The 9311-nt window shown below is 35.7% G+C and overlaps 1 non-coding gene across 1 annotated transcript; it reads left to right on the forward strand.

Annotated features, from left to right (window-relative positions):
• The first annotated feature begins 2874 nt into the window (after window positions 1-2874).
• On the forward strand, window positions 2875-2979 carry Trnal-caa (transfer RNA leucine (anticodon CAA)). Its single transcript has 2 exons — window positions 2875-2912; window positions 2934-2979. It is a non-coding gene; the product is annotated as a tRNA-Leu (tRNA).
• Window positions 2980-9311: the final 6332 nt, after the last annotated feature.

Raw genomic sequence — 9311 nt, forward strand, 5'->3', positions numbered from 1 at the left:
AATAACACTCTGTTGTTGTAGGGTTTAACGCCATTTTTCAGGAAACGATAGGCTATAAATGGCGCCAGTATTAATGGTGGATGAAGAACCCGGGAAAATCCCGGAAAGAACCATCGACCCACGAGAAGCTACTGGCAAGCTTTGTCACATACCCACATTGGCCGAATCCGAGACTCGAACCCACGCAGAGAGAGGTGAGATGACAGTGATCCGTAACGGAGAGCGCTTTAGACCACTCGTCCACTCGGGGACCCGTTATCATTAGTTAACCCCACAATCAAGTGCCCGTGGTAACAGTGGATGGCTGCAAATTCAATATTGTTGGTAGGGTTTATATTAAACAGATATAGAATGCCGATATCAGCATACGGATGCATTGAAGTTAAATAACTATGTTACTTCATATTATAATATGGGACTGGGTGTGGGTGGCTTGGAATTTGTTGGAGCCAGGAGTTTTTTTTCTTCTCTTTTCCATCAATATTTTCCCAAACTAATACAGTTGATGTATTCTAATTGTTTTGTATGATCCATAAATCAGAGTCAGACATATTTGTGAATCTATTTGTCAACTTGAAATTTGGTTCAAACAACTTTTAGTACTTTCCCCCATCCGTTTTTCTGAAAAGTTACAAAATTGAAACCATTGGCAAGGGTGGGGTGGGGAGGGACTTTTTACTGTAATATACCAGCCAGCACATACCACGTTGAGACTGTAATTTCTGTCATTTTCCCATGTATTAACTAGCTTTTCTTATGCTTTATGTCGTGCTAAACGTTTGCATTTAAGCGATATCCGGCTCAAGGAAAACATTTCGAATTTCCATTTCTTCATGAGATGTCACATTCGGGTGGCCTAGTGGTTAGAGCGTCCGCCTCGGATGCGGGAGGTCGTGGGTTCGATCCCCGGCCGAGTCGTACCAGAGACTTAAAAAATGGTGCTAACAGCTGCCTCGCTTGGCGTTCAGCATTAAGAGGTTAGTGTTAGGACTGGTCGGCCTGGTGTCAGGATAATGTGACTGGGTGGGACATCATGCTACATGTCTGCGGCATGATGCCCCAGTGCTAGACATCACTATAAACTGTCACATTGCAGACATCGTAGCGATATGACTGAGAAATTGTTAAATCTACCTTAAAAATCAAAATCACATCACATCACTTCACATTCGGGATGTCTCTCTTCTTATGCAAATGTTCCAGTGTCATAACCTCTATGATACACACACACACACACACACACACACACACACACACAAACACACACACGTTTATCCGTAGATTATTTAATTAAAATGAAGCTATTCATTTTTCCAGCAATACGCGTATCACACACGGAATGTATGCCAGTCCGATGCATTCAATTATGGTGCATTTTAAATTCGCCGTTTTTGTAGCACCATGGCCTTCATTTGGACACGAGTTAAATAACAGAAACGGCTGATGCAGATTGCACAACAGAGGAAGTTACCCAACATTTATCAGCCTAATGTAAATAGAAGACCGGTCAAATACAGTTGTCGTTAGTTTACGGAAAATAGACTTATCGTCTGCAAAGTATATACATTTTTAATAAAAACATACATTACTCAATGACTATACAAAAGAAAGGGCTTTTATATATGGAAGCCTTCAACAATTAGTCAGTTTCGTGAAGCTTATACCTATGTCAGGAAGGCCGAGTGGTCTAAGGCGCCAGACTCAAGGTTATAAACCTACATAGAGTGTTCTTTTCCACGAATGTGGGCGTGGGTTCAAATCCAACTTCTGACAGCTGACTTTTTTTTCTTGGATCATCCGTTCGCATCAATCAAAATAAGTATTTTATTCTCTCGAATGTAAGTCGATAGTAGAATATTGAGCCTTTTCAGCCTCAAACTGGCATCTGATGTTAAAGAGGGTGAAGAGTGTTGCCTCTAGCAGAAATCTAACATTAGGCCGCCATGATGAAAAGGATGGCGTCAAGATGGAAAGCCATAAAAGTGGTTTAAGGGTTTTCACGGAAAGAGTTTGTTTTGCTAAACTTCTACAGGGTCTAACATATTGGGTCCACGCAACTGTACGTTTAATATGTGTAGTTTGTATAAACGCTAGGGGAAATTTAAGATTTCCATTAAGACAAAATTGTTACGTATGTGAGTAGCGGCACTTTTTATTTCAGACATGCTGAATATCAAGTCAGGCAAATTTTCATTCACCACTTTAACAACTGTTACAGCAGCTTTGCCAATCTTAGGACGGACTGACCTAAAGTTACACTGCATTGATACATTTCATATGAGGAGAGAACTGTGTGTTTTTGGCTAGAATGATTATCTTTACTCACCACTTCACTGTCAGCATTTCATTCAAGTTGTGTATCGTACGTGGGATAGGCGTTTGTGCCAAATTCAAATCGGAGAGGGACAGACAAACAGAGACTACAAAAGGAGAAATTAAAATATACATACAGAAACACAAACACACACACACACACACACAAATACATTTATCCGTTGATTATTTAATTAAAATGAAGCTATCGATTTTTCCACCAATACGCGTATCATACACGGAAGGTATGCTAGTCCGATGCATTAAATTATGGTACATTTTAAATTCGCCGTTTTTGTAGCACTATGGCCTTCCATTTGACGCGAGTTATATAACAGAAATGGCTGATGCCAGAGGAAGTTGCCCAACATTTATCAGTCTAATGTAAATAGAAGACCGGTCAAATACAGTTGTCGTTAGTTTATGGAAAATGGACTTATCGTATGCAAAGTATATACATTTTTAATAAAAACATACATTACTCAATGACTATACAAAAGATAGGGCTTTTATATATGGAAGCCTTCAACAATTAGTCAGTTTCGTGACGCTTTTGCTTATGTCAGGATGGCCGAGTGGTCTAAGGCGCCAGACTCAAGGTTATTAACCTACAAAGAGTGTTCTGGTCCACGAATGTGGGCGTGGGTTCAAATCCCACTTCTGACAGCTGACTTTTTGTTCTTGGATCATCCGTTCGCATCAATCAAAATAAGTATTTTATTCTCTCGAATGTAAGTCGATAGTAGAATATTGAGCCTTTTCAGCCTCAAACTGGCATCTGATGTTAAAGAGGGTGAAAAGTGTTGCCTCTAGCAGAAATCTAACATTAGGCCGCCATGGTGAAAAGGATGGCGTCAAGATGGAAAGCCATAAAAGTGGTTTAAGGGTTTTCACGGAAAGAGTTTGTTTTGCTAAAATTCTCAGGGTCTAACATATTGGGTCCACGCAACTGTACGTTCAATATGTGTAGTTTGTATAAACGCTAGGGGAAATTTAAGATTTCCATTAAGACAAAATTGTTACGTATGTTAGTAGCGGCACATTTTATTTCAGACATTCTGAATATCAAGTCAGGCAACTTTTCATTCACCACTTTAACAACTGTTACAGCAGCTTTGCCAATTTTAGGACGGACTGACCTCAAGTTACACTGCATTGATACATTTCATATGAGGAGAGAACTGTGTCTCTTTGGTTAGAATGATTATCTTTACTCACCACTTCACTGTCAGCATTTCATTCAAATTTGTGTATCGTACGTGGGATAGACGTTTGTGCCAAATTCAAATCGGAGGGGGACAGACAAACAGAGACTACAAAAGGAGAAATTAAAATATACGCACAGAAACACAAACACACACAAACACATTTATCCTTAGATTATTTAATTAAAATGAAGCTATTCATTTTTCCACCAATACGCGTATCATACACGGCAGGTATGCCAGTCCGATGCATTCAATTATGGTGCATTTTAAATTCGCCGTTTTTGTAGCACCATGGCCTTCCATTTGGACGCGAGTTATATGACAAAAATGGCTGATGCAGATTGCACAACAGAGGAAGTTGCCCAACATTTATTAGTCTAATGTAAATAGAAGACCCGTCAAATACAGTTGTCGTTAGTTTATGGAAAATGGACTTATCGTATGCAAAGTATATACATTTTTAATAAAAACATACATTACTCAAATGACTTTACAAAAGATAGGGCTTTTATATATGGAAGCCTTCAACAATTAGTCAGTTTCGTGACGCTTATACTTATGTCAGGATGGCCAAGTGGTCTGAGGCGCCAAACTCAAGGTTATAAACCTATATAGAGTGTTCTGGTCCACGAATGTGGGCTGGGTTCAAATCCCACTTCTGACAGTTCATTTTTTTCTTCTTGCATCATCCGCTTTTATCAATCCAAATAAGTATTTTGTTCTCTCGAATGTAGAATGTAGGTGGATAGTAGGATATTAAGCCATTTCAGACTGAAACTGGCATCTGATGGTAAGATGGGGAGAAGACTATCGTCTCTAATAGAAATTTTACATTAGGCCACCATGTCAAACTGGTGGCGTCAAGATGGAAAGGCTTAAAATTGTTTTAGAGGTTTTCAAAGAAAGAGTTTGTCTTGCTAAGAATGTCAGGGTCTAAAATGTGGGGTCCACGTGGCTGGATGTGCAATATGTGTAGTTTGTATGAATACTACGGAAAATTTAGATTTTCATTAAAACAAATTTCTACGCATATTAATGGCTGCAGTTTTCGTTTGAAACATGCTGGTTATTAAATCAGGGAAGTTATCATTCACTATTTTAACAAATGTTACAACTTTGTGAATATTAGGATGGACTGACCTCTGTATATACTACATTGATAAATCTCATAAGAGGATATAATTTGTATCTGTTTGGCTAGAGTGATTATCTTTCCTCATCAGTTCACAACGGCAGCCCATTTCGTTACCTCCAACCGTCCCAAACAATTCAATGTTAGGTAGAACTCCTATTAACTGTTTTGAAAAATATATTGGCATAAATGTACGTCAAAGTTGGGGTAGATGTTTTGAGACAAATCAAATGTTGAGAGAGAGAGAGAGAGAGAGAGAGAGAGAAAGGCTAAAGGGCAAGGTGATGGGTACGTAAGTAGATAGTTATGGAGTCAATAGAAGGAAAGTTCACCCATCATATAGGTCCCTCAAAAGTGACAAATCGATCAGAGAAACAGACATACAGACACACATTTAGTGGTTAAAGGTCAGGGTAACGGGTACGTATGTAGGTAAATATGGCAGATAATAGATAGCGTATTTGAGTGTGCCCATGTTTACTGGAAGTACACCCAAACGGCACTATACACATTGTATGTCCTTAGTCTATCGTGTATTTGAGAGAAATATTTTTAAAATGTTGATTTATTAAAAAAGCAAACTGTACATCGGATGTTTGTACATAAGTTAACCTAGTACAAGACTATCTTTGTCACTTAAGCCATGATGCATTGATGTTCTTTACAGATGACAATACGTGTGGGTGTGACTAGAGCTTATGTTGATGCTTAATATATTTATCAAACACCAAAAGTTTACTAGAATGTTTGTGTATTTGTTGTCAAAGCTAAAATAAGAAAAATGTAAAGCCTATATTTTGTCTATTTGCATTCTTTACTAATTATTTTCATTTATTAGTTCTTAAAAGATATTGCTTGCTGGAGGTGTACACCCCCATATGCTAAATATATGTACAACTCTTAAGGGCACTAAGACGTTGTATCTGTTGACCGATATAAAATAATATACTATAGAATATATTAGTGAAAAAACGAAATTAATATGTAAAAGAAAATAAAGAAACGTCGATACATTCCATTCCACAAACATTCGTTCATAATATATACACAAATAAAATAGAAACAATTTTGAGAGGATCTTTACATAGAAAAGATAAAATAAACACAAGCCATTTCAAACTATAATGATATTCAAAGAGTATACATCATGTGATCCTACAATTATAAAACAGGTATCCATTTTTAGTTTATATAGTTATTGTCAGTTAATAAATTTATTGTGCATTTAGTATTTCTATTGTTCCAATGAGTGCAATGATTAGAGACAAGAAATTGAGTTAAATAAGTAGAAAAATGTGCAACGGATTTAATCAAGAGACCAAATTAATTGAAATAAAACATGAACACTACAACACAATTTAAAATAGCATAAATCCCTGGTCATATAAAGATAATAATCGTGAATTGGGATATTGTTCTCAACTCAGGAGAAATAATTGTGTTGGCTCGATTTCTTTCTTCTAGCGTCTAATTATATCCAATGTTGAAATAATACAACAGGATACCACGGGCATCAAAATTATATAATATCAACTCGTCAAATGAAAAGTTAGATTTCATTATTTCCAAGAATATATTTAACAGCAAACATAACTGTTGCATTCTATTGATATACCAGTATTGGAATTCTGGTGGTTTGTTTCACAAAAAGAAAGTAAAATTAATACAGAGCTTAGGCAGATGAAAATGGATTGTGTCCGTTTTATTCAGTTTTAATCTACTGTTGAATGGCATACATCCAAATCTAATACTGGCAAGAAATTATCTACTTAGGAGGTTAGATTGCAGTGAGAAGTACTGATAGTGTACAAACATGTTGTCATTTATATTTCCAAGGTTTCTTTGCTATTGCTAATGTGTTTTTATCTATTATACCTTCCTGATTCAGACCACTTTTCAAAGAGATAAAATGTTGTAAGCCATGGATATCTTTTTGCATTTATATATATCATATTTTAACGTGCCCACAATTTAAGATATTTAATAATTAGTAAATAATGCAATTTAAGATTTTCATTAAAACAAATTCCTACGCATATTAATGGCTTCAGTTTTCATTTAAAACATGCTGGATGTCAAACCAGAGAAGTAATCATTCACCATTTGAACAAATGTTACAACTTTGTCAATATTAGGACGGACTGACCTGTATATACATTGCATTGATAGATCTCATCAGAGGAGAGAATTTGTCTGTTTGGCTAGAGTGATTATCTTTTATCGTCAGTTCACACTGACAGCCCATTTTGTTACCTCCAATCCTCCCAAACAATTCAATGTTAGGTAGCTCTCCAATTAATTTTTTGACAAATATATTGGCCTAAATGTACATCAAAGTTGTGTATCGAACGTGGGGTAGATGTTTTGTGCCAAATCGAATGTTGAGCTAGAGAGAGAGAGAAAGGCTAAAGGGCAAGGTGACGGGTACGTAAGTAGATAGTTATGGAGTCAATAGAAAGAAAGTTCACCCATCATAATGGTCCTTCAACAGTGTCAAATAGATCAGAGAGACAGACATACACAGAGTGGCTAAAGGTCAGTGTAACGGGTACATATGTAGGTAAATAATGGAGATAATCGATAGCGTATTTGAGTGTGCATATGTATACTGGAAGTACACCCAAACGGCACTATACACATTGTATGTCCTTAGTCTATCGTGTATTTGAGAGAAATATTTTAAAAATGTTGATTTATGAGAAAGCAAACTGTGCATCGGATGTTTGTACATAAGTTAACCTAGTACAAGGCTATCTTTGTCACCTAAGCCATGATGCATTGATGTTCTTTACAGGTGACAATACGTGTGGGTGTGACTAGAGCTTATGTTGATGCTTAATATATTTAATAAACACCAAAACATTACTAGAATGTTTGTATATTTGTGCTCAAAGCTAAAATAAGAAACATGTAAAGCCTATAATTTGTCTATTTGCATTATTTACTAATTATTTTCAATTATTAGATTTTTTTTTAAAAAAAGAGATGATTTCATTTACTTTCGAATTACAGATGTATTGCTGGCTGGAGGTGTACACCCCCATATGCTAAATATACGTGCAACTCTTAAGGGCACTAAAACTTGGTATCTGTAGACCGATATAAAATAATATATTATAGAATATATTAGTGAAAAGAACGAAATTAATACGTACAAGAAACAAAAGAAACGTCGATACATTCCATTCCACAAACATTCACTCACAATATATACACAAATAAAATAGAAACAATTTTGAGAGGATCTCTACATAGAAAAGAGAAAATAAACACAAGCCATTTCAAACTATAATGATATTCAAAGAGTATACATCATGTGATCCTACAATTATAAAACAGGTATCCATTTTTAGTTTATATAGTTATTGTCAGTTAATAAATTTATTGTGTATTTAGTCTTTCTATTGTTCCAATGAGTGCAATGATTAGAGACAAGAAATTGAGTTAAATAAGTAGAAAAACGTGCAACGGATTTAATCAAGAGACCAAATTAATTGAAATAAACATGAACACTACAATAAAATTTAAAATAGCATAAATCCCTCATCATATAAGGATAATAATCGTGAATTGGGATATTGTTCTCAACACAGGAGAAATAATTGTGTTGGCTCGATTTCTTTCTTCTAGCGTCTAAATATATCCAAGATGAAATAATACAACAGGATACCACGGGCATCAAAATTATATCATATCAACTTGTCAAATGAAAAGTTAGATTTCATTATTTCCAAGAATATATTTAACAGCAAACATAACTGTTGCATTCTATTGATATACCAGTATTGTAGTTCTAGTGGCTTGTTTCACAAAATAAAAACGACAATTTACACAGAGCATAACCGTTTAAGGTGAATAAGAACAATATTTTAGAACACAGAGATTGTCTTGTAGGTTCTTCACCAGGAAGTATATAATAATTATTCACACAAATCTTATCGTTACAAGAGGTCGATAAGAAACAAGAAACGAAAATTAGAAAACACAAACACACACACACACACACACACATTTGTCTGTAGATTATTCAATAAGAACGATGCTATAGATTTTTGTTATCAATATGAGTAGCACACACAGAAAACTTGCCAGTCTGATGCATTAGCACAGTTTAATTGAAAATCTCTGTTTCAGTATCATCACGGTACATGCACTTGATTCATGGGGAAACGAACGATAACACACTCCCAATTAAGACAAGGTAAATAACTCTCGCAGGTCACAATCTGACTCCTGGATGACTGTTTTAATTTTATATACTATCCACGCATTTAGTCACTCATAACATACATCACCGTAAAGAAGACATTCCACACATTTCCCATAAGTAATATTCAAGTGCCTTGATAATTCTGAATCTCAACATTTACACAAAGTTTGTCCGTGGCTTCGTGCCTTGTACACTTTAACACAATATCAACTTCGATGCTTCCAGCCTACTTCGAAGTGAATGAGATTCGATTGTGATTGCTTCAGTGATTGGTTATTTGATTAACAGAGTCTTTTTGAACATCGGTAACAATCGCTACATCTCGGTATAACCTGGCAAATATGCAATAGGAATAGCTTCGGTCTTTTACGTCAGGTCGTTTTTCTGACTTGTTAGGGAGAAAAACGAGCGTTGTTCTGATCCTTATATAATGTTCAAGATCGTGTGA

This window comes from Sinohyriopsis cumingii, chromosome 1 (genome assembly GCF_028554795.1).
Source record: "Sinohyriopsis cumingii isolate HCF-2022 chromosome 1, ASM2855479v2, whole genome shotgun sequence".
In the NCBI taxonomy this organism is placed as follows: Eukaryota; Metazoa; Mollusca; class Bivalvia; order Unionida; family Unionidae; genus Sinohyriopsis; species Sinohyriopsis cumingii.